Raw genomic sequence first — 22,380 nt, forward strand, 5'->3', positions numbered from 1 at the left:
CTGTGATAAATTATAGTTCAAGTTTATATTTGTGTGTGTGATGCGAAATTACATTGAACCTTAAAATGTTAACTCTACATATTAGTCTTCTAATATGCCTCATTGTAGTCTGTTTTCATTTATTTGTTCAACAAGAATGTATTGAGTACCTACTATGAAACAGGCATTCTTTTGGGCACTGGGGTTACAGAGGTGACCAAAAAAGGACAACTTTAACAAAACAAACTGAGATTGTCTCCAAGTGTCAAAATCACCACTACGACCAAAGCAACAAACTCCAGTTCACTTATAATATCCATTCTAGGTAGGAGTGACTGAAAATCAAAATTAATAAATACAACATATAGGGGCTTCCCTGGTGGCGCAGTGGTTGAGAGTCCGGGAAGGAGGAGGCACATTCAGTGTCTGATGAGGACCCTCACTCTGGCTCGTAGCTGGCCATCTTCTATGTCCACATGCAGCAGAAGGGGCTAAGGAGTCTCTGCGATCTCCTTCGTTGGGGTACTAATCCCAGTTATGATCTTCCAAAGTCCTTACCTCCTAATATTATCACATTGGGGATTAGGTTTCAGCATATGAACTTTGGGGAAACATTAACATGCAGTCTATAGCAACATTTCTTTTATATTCCTTTTTATTTAATCAATATGTCTTTCAAATATGGAAAATTATGTAATTTGATGTGTCTAGAGGACCCAGATCACAAGCATTTTAATTTAAACTTTTTTTCACTTATATATAAAGCCAAATAAGACTGTTTAAAAATAATCTTTGATTACTAATTCAACTGTAATTTTCAATATATAATAAAAGAAAAATAATAAAAATCAAGTCATAAGGAATATTAAAGATCACCAGCCAGAGAGCCCCGGAAACCTACCAGTAGTCTAGCAAAATTGTGTTTATTTAGTTTGCTGTGGCACAGAAGACAACATACCAGATGAATCTCTGGGTGTAGCTAAGAAAGAGTTAGGAGAGACTTGTTAGAGAATTTGGGTTTGTTCTAAATATTGTGAAAAGGGTTCTGAATTAGATGCTGTCAGGATTGGGGGCAATTCAGTGATGTGTATGTTGGTAACTTTTACCTACAAAGCACAAATATTAAAACAAAATTAGATTTGCTATTATAAAGATGTGTGGTTAATCATGCTAATTTATGTAGTTGCTGAACATCTTGGTCTGTGTCCCCTTTTAGACCTGGTTATGGAATAAACTTGCCTTTTCTTATTCCACCCCACAGGCATAGACTGGCCTTATCTGATTATTGTTTAGATTCTAGAGAATTGTTTATATCTGTTCAGCCTAGTTATAAGATGCCAGTTGTTAGCTTCCAAAGTCATTTTCACTTTCTTGGGAGTCCAAAATGGAACTATTATAAATATATACTTTCTGAGCATTTTTAGCTGTTCACCATATTTCAGTGTGCATTATTAAGCAAACTTCATGGAGGAAGACAATTTTTATAAAGCTTTACATGAAAAATGTTATACTTGATGGCCAATTAAAAATAACAACTCATTCTATCATGGTTTAATATGTAAATGGCTAGAAGGCAGAGACCAGATCTATATAAATTATTTTTCCTAGCATTTTAGCATACCATCATTCAAGTACGTGAAGTTAATTAAAACTAACTGATAATAATACTTAATGTTCCTTTAGGGATGTAGAACATTCCCCAGGGGTGAACTGAGGAATGGAAAGTGGAGAGGGACATTTAGTACCAGTTTGCATCAAAATTAGAACAAAGTGATCAAATTGGGTGTGGTCTTCATAAACACCTAAGAATAGTGATAAAAGGATCTCAATATATATTTCTAGAGACAACAGATCATGGCTCCACATAAATGCACATTGCAGTATGTATGATGTGGAAATTCCATGGATGCAGGTGGGGGAAAATAGAAAGAAGAATTGGAAAAGGAAAAAGGTGGTTAGTCTAGAATTTATGTGACATAAATTTAGGATTCCACATGATTTTGCAATGTTCCTATTATGAGTAACTGCAAAGACTGGCCCAAATAGTGGAACAGCTTTTTGGACCCCCAGAGCAGAAGAGGTGCCGTTGTTTTCTGTGGTGACTGACAAGAGTAAGTATATATCCCTACAATAATGGGAAGTTATTACTACACCTGAAATAAAAATCCTGTGTTATTGTGGAAAGGCAAGTTTGATGAGAAATAAGACATAAGGGTTAAACACATAGTGCTAAGGAACATGATGAGAACAAATTGGAGGAGGAGTTATGTTTCTAGGGCTAAATGTTTTAAATCTGTTACCTTGTGATATACAGTTTAATAGGACTCAGCCTATACAATATATCACAGCAATCATTTCCTTATAAAATATTAATCTTAAATTTTAATGTCACTGTGATGGAAGAGAGTTTCTTTAAATTTGAAATTTAAGAAAATGTAGATTTTTTCACTGTGAACCACAAATACTTGCAAATATCAAATAATAGGTAATAGCATACTTTGCACCTGAGCACTGGAAAAAGCTAGTCTTTTTTTTTAGATGGAAATTCTAATTCATCTTCCTATTTTTATACAAATCCCTTTAAAAGAATAACTTTTTATTTGTCTGATTTAAATTTTAGATGAACAGATTATATAAGTCAGATTTTATTTCATTCTCAGTAAGAATATTGTATCTCCACTAACAGAAAGGACTATGTACAAAACACAGAAAAGAAGAAAATAAGTGAATATTCATTTTCTATGTGTGACATTGACAAAATTACATGAAAATCAACTGTTATTGAAAAGGAACATACAAGAGACAGATTAGTAAAATATTTCAGAGTAATGAGTGTTCTGAGAAAGCATTTTGGTACTGTGGCACTGAACTGCCAGTAAGGATAAATAAGAACGCAAATTTTAAGTGTATATGTGTTGTAAGGTACATTATATATAATCATTAAATCATGAAATCTTATGCTATCAGTAATATTTGTTTAGTATTTCTTTTGTGCCATGCTTTGCCTATAAAATAAGTAACTATACATGCACATCATCAACTTTTAAAACAATACATAGTTAAAATAAGTTATAGAAGAGAACCTGCTTGTGAGCCTAAACAAATTCAGTGTAAGCAACTGGTAAGAAAAAAAAAAGAAATGAAGGGAGGGAGTGACTTTGGAAGCTGCAGTGTTGAAATTGTGTGTTTTAGATGAGATCAATTAGGTTAATGACTAAAAATGAGAAATGCATTATATACCTTTAATAACCAGAACGCTCCTGGATTCATTACTATAATAATATAAAGAGTTAAATGGTCAGTTTACAGTCCCGATCTTTGCCGTCTTGAGGCTTTTATTTCCGTTCTAGTTAATGTGCAAATAAATAGTACAATTAATCCAGTCTCTCTTTAACATATTATGTTAAAAAATGTATTTCTAAAAAGATTCCTTTCTTGTTTTGCTCTTTTAGACGGAATTACTTTGTGCCTAGAGGAACTGAATTCTTGACTATACATGTCTACTACTTTTCTGGACCATCTAATGTACTTTATCAGTCTACCTTTGGTTCTACTTGTTTCAATAAAATAGAGTAAAAAATAAAATTCTGTGTATAACAGAAGAGATTCAATACAGATGGGTTTGGAGGCTTCTTATTATTTTGTTTATAACTTCATTTCCACTATAGATATACATGATATAGAACAGAAATATTTTCAAATGTAGGCAGAGATTCTTCATTAAGTGCAGATTTTGGCATTTGTCCTTTTTAATTTATAAAAGATAATTAATTCCCACCTACTCAATCCTCCCTACACAAACCTGCATACCTCTTTAGCCCAGGTCAGCGTCTTCTAAATTGTCCTGTGTTAGTTGTATCAACTATGCTTCCACTACTTTTCTATTTATTATGGAAAGCACTTGATTAAATTTTTCAGGCCATATTACACATAAAGGTGAATGTTACAAGTTGCATTTTAAAATAACATATCTCATTCATCTGGCATCTCATTTGTAAAATGCTGATTTTCTAATTATTTTGTCTACCACAAATTTTCTATGGTCCAGAGGCATAGAATATAAAAGGAACCAGGAAAGGTGAAATGAAAACTATCTTTAGATTAAATTTTCCAAATTAAAATAAATGGTTCTTTTAGGTAACAAAATGCCACATTTATATATGAGGATGCCTTGGAAGTATTTTTAATAGAGCCCAAAATATTTTGCAAAGCTCGTGAAATGTGTACATGCTAGAATCATGAAGTGATCTATGTCGCTTCACAAAAAATACATTTAACTACATTAAGAAAGGTGGGCTAATGTACAACCTCTACTTGAGATCCCAACCTCTATTTTTCAACTTTTTCAAGGAAGATACATTCATTTATTATATTACCCATAGTAATGTATTACTGGCACATGTTGGTCATGAGTTAATTTGTCTTCTTTTATATATGATAAGAATATTTTATTTAGTCCTTGCAGTATCAAAATATTAAAAGTAATTGGATCACCAAATATTTTAAGTGATCTAAGGGCAGAGATTAAAAATGTTACTGTAAAGTTTGTATTATTAATAGAAATAACATTTTTTGTGTTATTAAAGCCCAGTGAAGAGGAGTGTATATGTTTGTGAGTAGATTCTCAAGTTTAAAAATTAAGAAATTCATAGATTAAAATAATATACTCTCAAGTGGTCTTTCTTAATCAAGTTTATAAAATATATATTTATGAAACTTTTAAGAAGTTTTAACATTATCTTAAGCATGCAAATTAATTTCACAAAAAGACAGTCAAAAATAGTCCCCAAATGATGTGATCTATATATAGTACAGATGTCAATGTACCTTTTGAAGATAATTTTGAGTCATTTTAATAGAGAATAAAAATGGGATAATCAAATGAGACAAATGATTTTGGCAAGTAAAACCTAATATTGAGAAAATAAACATAAATTATTACTATCTAGTATTTTAAACTTTCAATTTAAAAACTAATTCCATTTTATAAATCTATTTTTAAAAAATAGTTAAAAGCTGATTTTTTTCAAAGAGACTGCATATTTAATGTCCCAATACTTTCAGATTGTTCTAGTTTTACTTTCTGAATGAACTATAATACACACACACACACACACACACACACACACACATTTTTCTAAGAGAAAAACATATGGTTAGAAAACTACTGTAATCAATTGATATATTAAACTTTATTGTATTAGCTCTTAATATATCAGCAAAGATTGTCTTTACTATTTACGATCTGGGTTCAATAGACTTTTTTTTTTTTAATCAATAGGGTTTATTTTTTAGAGCAGTTTTTAGTTAACAGAAAAATTGATCAGAAAGCACAGAGGTCCCAAATACACTCTTATCCCACTCCCTCACAGTTTCTCCTATTATTAATGTTTTGCATTATTGTGATATATCTTTTACAATTGATGAACTAATATTGATAGATTATTGTTAACTAAAATTTATAATTTACATTAGAGTTCACTCTTTATGTTGTATAGTTCTTGACCAATGTATAATGTCATGTAGCCATAGTTACAATATCATACAAAATAATTTCACTGCCCTTAAACCCCTGTGCTTTACTTCTTGATTGCTCCTTTCCTCCTCGCAATTTCCTGACAAACATCGGTCTTTTAATTGGCTGTACAGTTTTGCCTTTTCTAGAATGTCATATAGTTGGCATTATATAGGATGTAACCTTTTCAGACAGTCCACTTTCATTTAGCAATATGCATTTAAGATTCCAATATGTCTTTCTGTGGCGTATAGCACATTTCTTTTTATTGCTGTATAATATTTCACTGTCTGCATGTACCAATGTGTGTTTATCCATTCCCCTACTAAATGATATCTTAGTTACTTCTAAATTCTGGCAATTATGAAAACAATTACTATAAATATTCATGCACAGGTTTTTGTGTAAACGTAAGTTTTCAGCTCCTTCAAGTAAAAAAGTCATTTGAATTTTAATTAAACCATATTTTAGCAAAAGACAGATAAAGTGACCATAAAAAGAAATATGTTTACCTTATACTGTATATCTTATTATGGGAAGACCATGTTTAGTTTGTAAGAAACTGCAAACTATCCTCTAGGGTGGCTGAATCATTCTGCATTCCCACCAGCAGTGAATGAGAGTTCCTGCTACTCCACGTCTTCATTAGCATTTGGTGGTGTCAGTGTTTCAGATTTTGGCCACTGTAAATAGTGTACAGTGGTATCTCCTTATTGTTTTAATTTGCAATTCAATAATGACATTTGATGCTGAGCATCTTTTCATATGCTTATTTTCCATTTGTGTGTATTTGTTGAGGTGTCTGCTTAGATCTTTGGAAATTTTTAAATTTTTTTTATTGTTGCATTTTAAGAGGTTTTTGTGCACCTTGGATACCAGTCATTTGTCAGATATGTCCTTTGCAAATACTTGCCCCCTTGTCTTTTCATTCTTTTAACAGTGATTTTTCTCAAGAGCAAATATTTAATTTTAATGAATTCTGGCTTATCAGTTTTTTTCCCAGAGATTATGCTGTTGGTGTTATATCTAAAAAGTGTAAAACCAAGCTCAAGGTCACCTAGTTTTTTCCTATGTTATCTTCTAGAAGTTTTATAGTTTTGCATTTTACATTTAGATCTATGATGCATTTAGAATTAATTATTGTGAAAGATGTCGAGTCTGTGTTTAGATCCATGTCTTTGCATATGGATGACCAGTTGTTCCAGTGCCATTTGTTAAAAAGACTGTCCTTTCTTCATTGAATTGCCTTTGCTCCTTCAGTAAAAGTCAGATGACTATATTTATGTAAGGTTCTTTCTGGCCCTCTATTCTGTTCCATTGATCTATTTGTTTATTTTTTCACCAATACCACACTCTCTTGATTAAGGGAGCTTTATGCTAAGTCTTCAAGTCAGGTAGTGTCAGTCCTCAGAGTTTATTTTTCATCTTCAGGAATTTTGTTCATATTTGTAAATTTGTAATTACAAATTATTATGAATTTGATCACATTTGTAATTAAGAAAATATAATCAATAAATATGTTAAACTTTATTACATTAATCCTTGATAAGATCAGGAAAGAATGTAATTACCATTCATCACCTGGGTCTAATAGACATTTTATTCTTAGGGTTTTTGTTTTTAGGTTTTTAAGTTATTTTTTGAATAATGTGTAGATGTAATAATAAAGGAGAAAGGAATAGTGTAAAACAACTTTATTAGACTTTTAATAAGAATTTTAATATAGCAAACCTGAATTTCTATTTCATATTTTTCTGGGTTTGATGATATATCTACCCAAAATGGGCAACAAGTGTCATGCATGATCCTGGAACATATCCATATTGTAAATACGGAGTTCAGATTTCAAATACATCTTAATGTGTTGTATTTATCATTGCTTCTGGTTCTTCCTGCACCTGCGTTGTCAGAATGTAATACTTTAAAAAACTTTGATGGTTCATAATTTTTTCGAAGGGAGTAAAAATATCTTTTTTCCAAAATTGTAAAACATTTTCATTTTTAGATTTATAAGCACTAATTATTTTTTTAATGAATGCTTTAATTTCTTTATCATCAAATACCTACAACATTTTTCCACTTGTAAACTGTATAAATTCTTATGCACAGAAATTATCAAAGATGAAAGAGTATTGTCATATATTCTTTTTAGCAAAATCATGTTGCAAAATATTATGTGATGAAATTCTTCCTTTTTTTCCTTATAAACAAATTTTTCACTTATTGATTTTTGAGTTTACTAAAATTAATCTAGAATAAGTGAAGACTTCTGTTTCACCATTTTCACTAGATTCTTGACTTCTATTTTCTCTTTGTGTTTATTGTCTTATCTAATAATTTTGAGATATCTTCCTCTGACAATTCCCTTCTTGCAATTATAATCAGAAAATGAAAGATTCTTAATTCTCAACTGAGAGCATGAAAGCTAAACAACCAACAAACAACCAAACAAAGCTACAATGATGGTGTTTTATTTCTAGACTTCTTTCCCACCACCATGAAAGAAAATGTATAACCTGAGCAACAGTGATGATTTATATAAGTAAATAGGGATCGGTAACAGTAATGATTTATATCACTCTTGCATAATCTTTCCACACTAGCACTGTCTAAAAGAAGTTACTGTGATGATGGAAATGTTCTATATCTGTCCTAAAATAGTAGCCAATAGCTAGCTACATATAGCTACTCAGAATTTGCAATGTGGATCTTCTAAGGAACTGCAGTTTAAATTTTATTTAATTTTAATCAATTTACATTTACACTTAAATAGCCACATATGACTGGTTGTTACTGTATTGGACACCACCACTCTATATGATTTAATCATACTTCCATTTTCTTATTATGTCATTCCTTTTGACATAGTTGGGAATAATTGATAAGTTAGGAATGAGTTGATAATGAGGTAATTCATAGAATGCCAAAGTAGCAAGATTTGTCATAATACAGGAAATATAATACATATAATTTCATAATATATCTTAAATTTGTAAAAGAATCCAATGTTTTTATAGTATAATTGCAAGGTAGGATAATTTTAAATCGCTAGTAATATACTAAGGATAAACCTTGCATTTCTTTTTAAAAGGGAAAATTTTGTTTATATTTTCAGGAACTAGGCCAATGATTTAAATGATTATTAAGTGCAGAAAGTTTTATCCTGCCCTCCAAAATGCCTTTTCAGTTTTCTTTTATGCTGCCTAATATTTTTTAATTTGTGATTTAGTTCCTGTTGTTCTTGTTTGTTTTGTTTTGTTTTTTATTTATGGCTGTGTTGGGTCTTCGTTGCTGCATGCAGGCTTTCTCTAGTTGCAGTGAGCAGGGGTTACTCTTTGTTGCAGTGTGTGGCTTCTCATTGCGGTGGCTTCTCCTGTTGCAGAGCATTGGCTGTAGGCGTGTGAGCTTCAGTAGTTGCAGCAAGCGCAGCAGTTGCAGCACAGGGGCCCTAGAGCATGCACTTCAGTAGTTGTGGCACACGGGCTCAGTAGTTGTGGCTCATGGGTTCTAGAGCACAGGCTCAGTAGTTGTGGCACACGGGCTTAGTTGCTCTGTAGCATGTGGGATCTTCCTGGACCAGGGATCAAGCCCGTGTCCCCTGCATTGGCAGGTAGATTCTTAACCACTGTGCCACCAGGGAAGTATTAGTTCTTGTTTTCAGTCTAGGATGCTCACATTAGAGCCCATGAGTGGGTGGTGATCAGAGTCCATGTATTCCTTGAGATGGTGTCTAAGCTATGCCTATAGACAGATGGGCCCATACTTTAGGAGACCACAATGTTTGTTGTCACAATACAGATTAAAAACTTCTGGGGTGAAATATAAACATTTTTAACAAAATGTATTTTGAATACAATGTGACTTTGAGAATCAATATCTTATTTTTTGAAGTGCAAGGCTAGATTGGAATCCAAGTTCCCCTATGTGACTTCATGCTAGTCACTTTAAACTTTAATTTCCTCATCTGGAAACTGTATTTCTTATTTTGGGGGATGGGAGTAAGGATTAAATCAGATAATTCATTATACATGCTTGGCATTATTTTTATCATTATCATTATTAGGAAGGTAACATACCTTCTGAATGCAAAGATGTTTAGCAAACAGATGGAGAGCTATACTATGTTCTTGGATTGGGAGAATCAATATTGTAAAAATGACTATACTACCCAAAGCAATCTACTGATTCAACACAATCCCTATAAAATTACCAATGGCATTTTTCACAGAACTAGACAAAAAAGTTTACAATTTGTATGGAAACACAAAAGACCCTGAATAGCCAAAGCAATCTTGAGAAAGAAAAACGGGACTGGAGGAACCAGGCTCCCTGACTTCAGACTATACTAGAAAACTACAATAATCAAGACAGTATGGTACTAGCAGAAAAACAGAAATATAGATCAATGGAACAGGATAGAAAGCCCAGAGATAAACCCACGCACATATGGTCACCTAATCTATGACAAAGGAGGCAAGAATATACAATGGAGAAAAAACAGCCTCTTCAATAAATGGTGCTGTGAAAACTGCACAGCTACATGTAAAAGAATGAAATTAGAATACTACCTAACACCATACACAAAAATAAACTCAAAATGAATTAAAGACCTAAATGTAAGGCCAGACACTATAAAACTCTTAGAGGAAAACATAGGCAGATAACTCTTTGACATAAATCACAGCAAGATCTCTTTTGACCCACCTACTAGAGAAATGGAAATAAAAACAAACAAAAAAAACAAATGGGACCTAATGAAACTTCAAAGCTTTTGCACAGCAAAAGAAACCATAAACAAGACGAAAAGACAACCCTCAGAATGTGAGAAAATATTTGCCAGCAAAGCAACTGACAAAGAATTAATCTCTAAAATACACAAACAGCTCATGCAGCTCAATATCAAAAAAAAAAAAAAAAAAAAAAAAAAAAAAACCAACCCAATCAGAAAATGGGTGGAAGACCTAAATAGACATTTCTCCAAAGAAGACATACAGATGGCTAAGAGGCACATGAAAAGATGCTCAGAATGACTAATTGGTAGAGAAATGCAAATCAAAACTACAATGAGGTATCACTTCACACTGGTTAGAATGGCCATCATCAAAAAATCTAGAAACAATAAATGCTGGAGAGGGTGTGGAGAAAAGGGAACCCTCTTGCACTGTTGGTGAGAATGTAAATTGATACAACCACTATGGAGAACAGTATGGAGGTTCCTTAAAAATCTAAAAATAGAACTACCATAGGACCCAGCATATACCCAGAGAAAACCATAATTCAAAAAGGCACATGCACCCCAATATTCTTTGTAGCACTATTTACAATAGCCAGGATGTGGAAGCAACCTAAATGTCCATCAACAGAGAAATGGATAAAGAAGATGTGGTACATATATACAATGGAATATTACTCAGCCATAAAAAGGAATGAAATTGGGTCATTTGTAGAGACATGGATGGACCTAGAGTCTGTCACACAGAGTGAAGTAAGTCAGAAAGAGAAAAACAAATATCATATACTAACGCATATATGTGGAATCTAGAAAAATGGTATAGATGATCGTATTGGCAAAGCAGAAATAGAGACACAGACGTAGAGAGCAAGCGTATGGATACCAAGCTGGAAAGGGGAGGTGGGATGAATTGGGAGATGGAGATTGACATATATACACTATTGATACAATGTATAAAATAGATAACTAATGAGAACCTACTGTATAGCACAGGGAACTCTACTCAGTGCTCTGCAGTGACCTAAATGGGAAGGAAATCCAAAAAAGAGGGGATATATGTATACATATAGCTGATTCACTTTGCTGTACAGTAGAAACTAACACAACATTGTAAAGCAACTATACCCCAATGAAAAATTTTTAAAAAGTTTAGCAAACCCTTTCTATCCTTTTTTGAGGATACAAACAAGGAAACTATGAAATAAGTAGAAAGAATATTAAGGAGATTTTCTTTGTAGTTTTTGCCTAGGACATATACTATTCACCAACACTGATAAAAATCAAACAAAACTGGTGATATCAGGAAAATTAAAACAATTTTTTAAATATTTTTTCCTTTTCATTAACAAAAGCTACAAACAAAATATCCTCATCCTAAAGGAGAAATTTCATGGAGAACTTATTTTTTCATTCGAGTTTTCTCAATTTAAATATATTTCAAAATATACCAATAACTTAAGGATTATTAAATTTTTTATTGTTGATGATGATGGTGATTGAATGATGATGATTTTGGCCTTTCTCATATTTACCAAAATTATATGTGAAGGGACATTTTAAAGATTAGATAATGTATTAAATAAAAATGAACCTGGTAGTTGACTAAATGGCTAACAAACAGGAAATACGATGTCAACTTCTACATTGTCTTATAGTTTTATGGTAAATCATTATATTTGAACTAACCTATACATCATGTATTAATGTTATATGTTTGTTAAATAAACATTAAATGCTTAAGGCATCCCATGGCAGATTTATAAAACCTAAAACAACTTTAAATGTGTTCATTTCATTGTTTATTATTTCATTTTGTGTCCCCATGATGAACCCATTTCATGGTGCTTTTGATAAATGTTCTTTAAAAAAGCATCAAAAACATAAATAGCTTGAAAATGTTTAGAAACACGAGTTTAGTTTTTTTATTTTTTTCTTTTAAATGTTGATATGAAGGCTTTTTTCTAAAAATGAGCTTTCAGAGTGTTAAAATGTCCTATCTAATGATGAACTTTGACAAGCAGCCTTCCTGATGCCTTTTCCTAAGAAATCCATCTCCAGTGCTGAAGCCATCAACTAGTTGAATTTGTTTCTGCCCTCCCAAGCACAACTAACTCTATCAACAATATCGAATCAAAACTATGCATTTTACATCACCACTTCAGAATATTAATATAGGAGAGTTTCATTTGATAAATTCCTAAATTCTATTTATTTTATTATTTAATTATTACAAATATCTAAATTATATATTTCTTTATTTCATAACTTTTAGTTATTCTAATAACTGGAATAAAATATTGGAGAAACAATTAATTTAAGCTAAAAAAGTAAGGATCATAAATGAGATACAGAGAAAATGCACTTAAAGTAATACACTCTAGAGCCCACAATTGTAGAAATTTATGAATTAGAATATAGGCAAAATGTTGATGCATTTATTATCTATATTTTTACTGCTATGTTTTCTTCTTAAGATCTTCCTAGTGGCTCAACTTTATCATAGAGACATAATTTGCTTTAAATTGCTCACTGATCCAACCAGTTTTACATACTGCCAAATATCTCCTAAAACCTGGCTCAAAGCCTGACATTCACTTGATCACAAACTTAAGTTGATTTCTCATTGCCTCTAACATAATATCTGAATTCTTCAGCCTGAAATTCAAGGCTTTGAAAATACAATCCCTTATAATGTCACTCTTAGCACCCCTTTTCAGATAATGCACCCTATACTTTACAGTACTTCTAGATGTCTCATATACAGCTCACACTCGTCTCTATACCAACCCTTGTCCAACTGTTTGCCTAGGGTTCTCTTCTTTTCTTTCCCTCTAGAAAAATTCTGCCAGTTCAAATACTATGTATTGTTTGAACTTTTTTAAGTACCACTTCTCTAGGTAACTTTCTTGGTTTCTGACAAATATCTATAATCTCTTCTTCCATAACTCCCATAATATTTCATCAGAGTGCTATGTTCCTTTCAGTTTTGAATTTTGCATTATTTTGAACCATACATGATTTATCTTTCTTATTGGGACAAAATTGCTGTGGAGATATAGCACTTGAATAGTAGTAGTAAAGTATCTTGTACATATTATACATACATGTAATTTATACATATTTGTTAAATAAATAAATGATGGCCACAAGAATAAATTTTTACTAGAATTATAGGAATTTAACAGACTGTTAAAGGAAAAGTACTTGACAGTTTTGAGCATTATGAAAGAGTATTGTGAACACTAAAAGGAAAGTGAAAGTTTCAGTTTTACTGCAAAATTACAAACAGGAAAAATAAATTAGACATCTTAGAAAAAGTCAGTCTTGCACAGAGGGAATGAATAACAGATAGTGCTGTAGCTGACATGGTTCTGGTTAACTCTGGGTATATCAACCCACTGCTCCTAATAAAATGTGGTAGGCCTTGAGGTATAGATTGAGCTTGATTTGTAGTTTTTTTTTATTTCAGAAAAGTATCATGATGGTCTTAGAGTATTTAGCATTTCCTTCATTCTAGAAGTCCAAGCATCCCATATAGATACACACAGTTTCACAGTTCTCTAGTATTTCCTAGTCTGTTGTAACATGGAAGAGATATAGGTAATGAAGTGAGTAAATGTCAATATTTTAGAGGAGGACACTAGTGACATTTTGCCTCAGGTAGTTCTTTGTCATGGAGGGTCTGTCTGGTGCATGGTACGATGCTCATCTGTATTCCTGGCTTCTACTCATAAGATGCCAGAGATATCACTTCTACCTCTCCCCTACACTGTAACAACCAAAAGTGTCTCCAGACATTGTCAAATGTCCTTGGGGGGGGCAAAATCGTCCCTAACTGAGAGCCACTATCTCAGAGTAAACTCTAAAGTGGTTTCACAAAGGTGAACTGGTGCATAATTTTCTTTAGTATTAATGTAATTAGCAAGAGATCTTTACAAGGGTGCTAAACAAATTGTTCGGAAAACTTTATGTAATACAATTGCTATAAAGAATCACAACTCTTTCATCTGTAAAATATTTAAAAGTTTCTAAATTCTCCTTGACAAAAATTTTCTGTGGGAATATTTCTTTGTTGTTCGTGGAGGAGAGGAATATGGATGAGAAGGATATATTGTAATGAATAAGATAAGAGAATATATATATATATATACATATATTTTTTTCTCCAGTTTTATTGATGTATAATTGAAATGTAACATTGAAGTAGCTTAAGGTGCACAACATAATTATTCAGTATATGTATCTATTGCAAAATGATTACCATAATGGTTAGTTAATATCCATCACCTCACATAATTACAATTTTTTTCTTGTGATAAGAACTTTTAAGATCTACTCTCTCAGCAACTTTTATTTATTTACTTTTTGCGGTACGCGAGCCTCTCACTGTTGTGGCCTCTCCCATTGCGGAGCACAGGCTCCGGACACGCAGGCTCAGCGGCCATGGCTCGTGGGCCCAGCCGCTCCGCGGCATGTGGGATCTTCCCGGACCGGGGCACGAATCCGTGTCCCCTGCATCGGCAGGCGGACTCTCAACCACTGCGCTACCAGGGAAGCCCTCTCAGCAACTTTTAAATATACACTACAGTATTATTAATTGTAGTCACCATGATGTACATTACATCCCAGAAATTATTAATCTTATTATTGTAAGTTTGTACCTTTTAACCACCTTCACCCAAAGAATATTTTCATCTGTTAGAGAGGAAAAGGATGTGAGAGGCAGATGTGAGAGAGTTAAAAAAGAAAGAAAGGGAGGGTGGGAGGTAGGAAGGAAGGGAAGGAAGGAGGAAGGAAAGGAGGGTGGAAGGAAGGAAGGAAGGAAGGAAGGAAGGAAGGAAGGGAGGAAGGAAGGAAGGGAAAGAGAAACAGGTAGACTGACAGGTTATGCATAGAACTCAGAAACATTGTCAGATATGTTTTAAAACTTGCAGATCATATAGAGCAAAAGCAACTCTTGGGCCAGGTTCCAATTCATCCAGCTGGAGAAAGAGTTGATTTTGAAGATGAATAGAGGACACAGAGCTTATTACCAAAAGCATCAATCTCTCTTGTAGTCTAAAAGAGAACAGGAAACAAAGTTATTGAGGAGTGACTAAGGTCAGGAAAAAGCGGTTCAAACTGCCTGAGGTGATTTATGATTGTGTAACTAGAGTGAGTTACTTCTCTGAGCCTTAGTTTCATGTTCTGTATGATAGGTCAACAACAGAACCTACCTTATATGCTGTATGAAAGAGTTCAATGAGCCAGTGCATACAGAGCATTTACAATAATGACTTACTTGCCAAGTATTTTATCAGTGTTTATAATTATTAGAAGATAGCTGTGACAAATAAATTTGATTTTATAACACACTAGTGGTCCTAACCAGTAGTGGGGAAAAATTACAAAAAGTCATTCTTCATTCATTTATCCAACAAATATTTAACTGAAGTCTAGGAGTTATTCTAGGACTGAGGATAAACCAGTGAACAAAATAGAAATAATCTCTGCTCTGATGAGCTTACTTTTCTAAGAATATGCTAAGCACTCAGTAGCATTGTTTATGAAAACTAACACGTGAGTTTTAGGTGTTACAATGTGAAAAAGTATACTATGTTATAGTGTTTTAATGTTGCAATTCTAGTGAGACAATGGATAGAAATGAGTAATAGTACTGTGCCTTGCATGTTTTAAGACCTATAAAACTGTTTGTTAAATGAATCATTTGGGAGTGCTCATAGGAAATGATTTTTGTGGACAAATAAAATTGTCAAGATAACACTTTCCACCCAAAGATCCACATGCCTTGAGCAATGCAAATCACTACTGCTTTAAGCTATAAACCATCTTTGTTCCCCCAATATATTATACACTGTGGAATGATACAGTAAACTAATATTAGATATTCATTTATAGTTGCTTCTCTTATATTAGCAATTTGGCCATCACCGTCATAACAGGCTAGATGTTACTTTTATATAAGTTTAAATTTCTGTTGTATTTCTTTGATTACAGAATAATTTTTTTTATTGGTAAGATATTGACTTAAAACTTATTTTTATTTACCTACCTACAAAACCCTTAGAGATGAATAAATATTGTTGAACCACTGACACTAAATATTTTCATAGCTGTGCTTGCCGATTGTCCATTAGGTGATTTAATAATAGTTTCATCACAGATCTTTTCAGTTTTCTAAAATCTTTGTTAAAAATATGGAAAATCCATTCCCCTGTATCAATATCTTTACTTTGATTCAAATACTGAATCATTCAAATAAGATAGGAGGTGTCTTTACTTCCCAAGTTCATAAAGCTTTTAAAATTTTGAATAATAACTTTAAAAACCAATTTTTTTTTTTTTTTTTTTTTTTTTTGCGGTACGCGGGCCTCTCACTGTTGTGGCCTCTCCCATTGCAGAGCACAGGCTGCGGACGCGCATGCTCAGCGGCCATGGCTCACGGGCCCAGCCGCTCCGCGGCATGTGGGATCTTCCCGGACCGGGGCACGAATCCGTGTCCCCTGCATCGGCAGGCGGACTCTCAACCACTGCGCCACCAGGAAACCCCTAATCTATCTCTTGAAAGTACTTGTGCTTCTTTATATATTAGCCCCAGAATTTGTCAGATAAGTAAAATCAATAAACCCATACTTTTAAAAAGTGTGGGTTTTTTCCACATCTTATTAATTTTAAAGATGGACTCTAAAGAATAATATTTTTCCTACAAAAAGAAACCTTGGAGAGGAAACATGATGCTTTTAAAAAGTATCTGCATATTTTGCCTGTTAGTAAGTAGTGAAAAATTATTTGTAGACGAATGACCATATCCCTATTTTTATATGCTTGTGCAAAACTTCCTCATTTGCTTGCATTTTGAGAGAAATAGGAAATATTCATATAGTCATCTAATCTTTAAAGAACTCTTACAACATATCAAGTATTTTGTTAGGATATGACAACACACAATCGAATAGGTTAAGGTCTGAGATTTTGAATGCTCAAAATCTGGTGAATGAAGCAGACATGTAAAAAAAAAAATACATATTTCACTAAGTGCAGTGTTTTATAATAGCAGTATATGTCCTGAAATATTTAAATCTAATTATTTACTGTTCCCTTTCATTCATATGTGTGTATATATAGTAACATTATAAACATTACATATTATATGTAATAAATATTATACTACTGTGTACCTAAATTTATATTCAATAAATATGATGTTGTTGGAGTTGACTTATTTGAAGACATTTTAAAACAAACATGGAAATTATTAGTTTGTAAAAATAAAAATCTGAGTTTAACATATAGGATAAAGCAAGTGTGAATTAATAGTGGTAATGATAATGCATTTTTACGAACCGCCCCTTTTCTTTTCTGTTTAATTGGAACAATACAATACATTATACTAGTAATTTAAAAACAGAATATCATCCACATCCACAAAGTACTGAAGAAAAAGAGAAAAAGGGCCATTCTGTTTTGTGAAGAAGTAGAGCAAGGTGAAATGCAACTTATATTGCACCTAGACTGGAAAATAGAGAGATCATTTCCAAATCAAGTGTGGGATTACTATATAAGTAAACTTTGGTTAAAAAAATATTCCCCATCCTTTTTAATGAAAAACTACAACCAAGAAGAAAATCTACAAATAACTTATATATGGACGGGGCAAAAAAAAATGTAATTCTTAATAATAACTTGGCAGACATGCATTGAAAGGTTTGGATATGTGGTATTTACTTTCTGACTCCTATTCACATCTGGATTAGTAAAAATATTAATAGAATAATATATGCATAAATTTGAAGATTATTTTATAAAATTATTATCTACTGTGCATTGTGCTGCTCCTGAAAAATTCCCCATTCATTTTGATATATAAATAATACAGAAAAATATGTTTACCTTGGGGGTTTCAGTTATTAAAATAAATATTTTGAAGAAATCCTGGAAATTGAAGATTCTTAAAATTAACTCAGTTTTTGAGATGAGTACAGGTTTTTTGTTTTTTTTTTTTTTGGTTTTGTCTTTTTGTTGGCTGAGATATCTCAGTAAGAATAGGAGTTCTACATTAATCTAATGGTATTTCTAGAATGTTATTGATAATTTGATAACAGTGCTTGATCAGCCCCCTTATGGATACAATAAAGTGATTAATGAAAATATAATAGGAATAGTAATGATAGAGATCTTTATTATTAGTAAAAATCTATTAAAGCCCAAATTATTTCCTGTTATTAAAAAAAATTGATACATATATCCACTCTTTTTTCGATTTCCTTCCCATTAACACAACATTGTAAAGCAACTATACTCCAATAAAAATTAACTTAAAAAATAAAATAAAATATTTTGACTTTTAGGCCATGTAAAATGTTACATATTCAAAATGTTATTTTAAAGTAAACACTGTGGCAGGGGAAGATAAATCAGAAGCTTGGGATGAACACACAGATACTACTATATATGAGATAGATAAGCAACAAGGATCTACTTACTGTATAGCACCGGGAACTCTACTTAATATTCTGTGATAACCTATATGAGAAAAGAATCTAAAAAAGAATGAATATATGTATATGTATAACTGAATCACTTTGCTGTACACCTGAAACTAACACAACGTTGTAAATCAACTATACTCCAATAAAATAAAATTTAAAGTATATGAGAAAGAGTCAAGTTTGGGATAATATCACATTACTGTAGTTTTGATGTAAAAAAAAATGTAATTTTGTGTACATTGCTAACGTCGTATGTTTAAAGACGAATGCTGACATTTCATGGAACTGTAAACTAGAATTTTGACTGATTATATAAATAATCTCTTCACAATTGAGTGCTTCCCCTGTCAAAATCAGATGAGGAGAGAAAAGTTATTTATGCGGTATATGCATTAAAAAACAAATTGCCGGGCTTCCCTGGTGGCACAGTGGTTGAGAGTCCGCCTGCCGATGCAGGGGACATGGGTTCGTGCCCTGGTCCGGGAAGATCCCACGTGCCGCGGAGCGGCTGGGCCCGTGAGCCATGGCCACTGAGCCTGCGCGTCCGGAGCCTGTACTCCGCAATGGGAGCGGCCACAACAGTGAGAGGCCCGAGTACCACAAAAAAAAAATAAATAAATAAATAAATAAATAAAATTGCCATTTGTATAATCATGGAAAGTTGTTATCTAATATTATCTAATGCAGAAAATTTATACCAGGAAGAGAATCAGCAGTAGACATTTAATTAAATTAAATATGTGTAAGAATAAAACTCAATGTAAGGTTTGTGACATGAACATTTAATATTAATTTTACATACAAATGCAGGCCCCAACAAAATTTCAATTAAGCAGTTTTTAATATTTTAAAATTAATGTTTTAAAATGATAATAAGAAAATTAAAAAATTAGAGTGTTCCCCCATTTAATAATTTATTTATTAAGCACAGATTTTGTATAAAGCACTATGCTAGACACTGAGGATACAGAAATGCCTTTTAAAAATTATACAGAGATGAAAAAGAGAACATGCAGCAGAGATATGTGACCAAATGTGAGGGTAATGAATGATTGCCCTCAGCAAATATTTGAGTTAAGATTTAAAAGAGTTAAAAAGGCAAAGGATCCCCCCAAAATGGAGTATTTCAGACAGTTTGTATAAAGTTAAAAAACATATTCATTAAAGTACCCGAAAGAAAGTATAATTAACTGGAATTCAAAGAATGAATTGAGTGTTACAAGGCATGAGACTAAAGACCTGTGTAGATCATATAGGACTTAAAGACTATGCTGATTATTTTTCTTTTAATCCTAAGAGAAAAGATTTACCATGCAAGGTTTTAACCAGAATATTGATGTCATCAGATTTAGAGGTGTAAAAAGCTGATATGGTGGAGGCCATTCACTTTTGCGGTAGACTAAATGAAAGAAAGGTTGTGGAGATATAAAAAAGCAACTAGTAGATTTCAAAATTATTTAGGAAATAAGTCAACCAAACTTGATGATTAATTGATTGATTATAGAAAAGATAAGGGAACAGGAGGTGTCTGGTGTATGTAGCTGGATGGAGGCTGGTGGTATTTATAGAACTAGAAATTGCTGGAAGAAGAACATATCAGGGGAGAATGTGTCAGTCAGTGGGAGACTTTGAGTTCCTTTTGGACATCCTGAGTGTGCCATGTCTTTTCAACATCCAACTGGACATGTCAAATAGGCGTTGCATATACATGAGTGTAGCTTGTGGTACAGAACTGCTCTAGGATATAAACCTGGGAGTGGTTAATGAGTAGATAGAAACTGCAGAGATGGGTGTGGCTAAAAGGACCTAGAGAATTATGTGAGAACAGATTGTGAATCCCATTCTTGGTGACCTCAATATTTAAAGGTTAAATACAAGAAGACAACCCAACAGAATATGAGAAAGAGTAGCCAGAGATATATGTCGAATCAGATATATGTGTATCTATCAGTGTGTGTGTGTGTGTGTGTGTGTGTGTGTTTGTGAGGGGTGGGAGGGTTGAGTGTTAAAAAAAAAACCTAGGGAAGATAATTCTTAGGAACAAAGACTAATCAACATATTGAGTAATTCAGAAATAAAATAACAGTATTGTATTATATGACTTGATTTTGGTAACCTAGAGGTCTTCCTAAAAGTTTCACAGAAATACATGCTAAGCATATTATCTGCTTTTGCACTTGCTTATAATTCAAATTCTGTGTTCTGGATCTAAAGGGAATGCTGAACCATGCTTCAGGGGACCATATGTTATATAAATTCTCACCTCTAATAAATTACTTGAACAGGCAGAACTGTGTATTTTACTTCACTGAGGCAGATACTGGGGGTGACTTGCCCACATCCCTTTGGCACACACCATTTCTGTGCACCGAGTAGACCGGGGTGCCAGGGAAATAACACCTGCATCCCCACCCCAGCAATCCTCAACCGAACACCAATGAGTATTGGTCAATATTCCCTAAATACTCCTCTCCCTTGCCCATCAAGCGAGGTGACTCAGAGGCAAGCCCTACATTGTCTGAGTTCCACAGCAGGATTGCATGTAGCTGCCCACAGGGTAATCTGCTCAATAACACACGCTTGATTGACTTCCTTCCCTTCCTATCTCACTTCCCAGTGCTCCCTGTGGTCACTCCCCATAAAAGAAATATCTCAGGGTCTGTTTGTAAGGATTCTATATTTGTCAGGGTTCTATAGAGAAAAAGAACTAATGGGATTTGTTACAAAGGTGCAGATTCCAAGATCTGCAGGCTGAGTCTGCAGGCTAGAGACCCAGAAGAGCTGATGACTTAGTTTTAGTCTGAGTCTAAAGGCCTGAGAAACCAGAAGAGATGATGTTATAGTTCCAGTCTGAAAGTCAGCAGGCTCAAGACCCAGATGTTTCAGTTTGATCTGAAGACAGGAAAAAGGCTGATGTGCCAGCTCAGTTGCCATCAGACAGGAATACTCTCCTATTTGTGTGAGGGTCAGCCTTTTTGTTCTATTCAGGCCTTCAACTTATCAGATAAGCCTCACCCATGTTAGGGAGAGGAATCTGCTTTACTCAGTCCACTGATTTAAATGTTAATCGTTTCCCAAAACACTCTTACTAGAATTCCCCAAATAATGATTTTTGGACCAAATATCTGGGTACCGCATAGTGTAGTCAAGTTGACATGTAAAATTAATCATCACAGATAAACAACACAACTCTCTTCCCCAACATCACACTTTTCTGATCTTTCTTCTGCCACCTTTTTCTCTAGAATTGAAGCTTTATTTTCTATGTCAGGATGAAATTAAATTTTGCTATATGTATATATGGTCAAAATTTAGAAGATGATAACCCTCATTTTCCCAGAATCATTCTGGTTCACACTTGTTATTCTATATAATTAATATTTTCTCTTCACTTTTAAAAGTGTTCTACTTGGAAGACAAAATTATATGATCATCATGTTAACTGATTCCATAAATGTGATGGTGGTAATGAAATTAGTGAAGTATATTTCAATCCTTTATTAAATTATTTTTTTCTACTGGTTAAAAATATGACAATATATGTCATATTTCTTCAAATTAATTTTTCTTCCAGGGTTATTTTATACTACAATTTTTTACCATGATGTACATGGAATGCCTATTTGTAAATGGGATATTATTGTTGATTATCTTGAATGTATTTT

The 22,380-nt window shown here is 33.1% G+C and overlaps 1 protein-coding gene across 2 annotated transcripts in view; it reads left to right on the forward strand.

Moving 5' to 3' along the window:
• Window positions 1–22,380, forward strand: part of CADM2 (cell adhesion molecule 2) — a 1,062,587-nt gene that overhangs the window by 936,632 nt on the left and 103,575 nt on the right. The gene's annotated exons all lie outside the window — the stretch shown is intronic.

Source organism: Delphinus delphis, chromosome 4, assembly GCF_949987515.2.
Source record: "Delphinus delphis chromosome 4, mDelDel1.2, whole genome shotgun sequence".
Classification (NCBI taxonomy): Eukaryota; Metazoa; Chordata; class Mammalia; order Artiodactyla; family Delphinidae; genus Delphinus; species Delphinus delphis.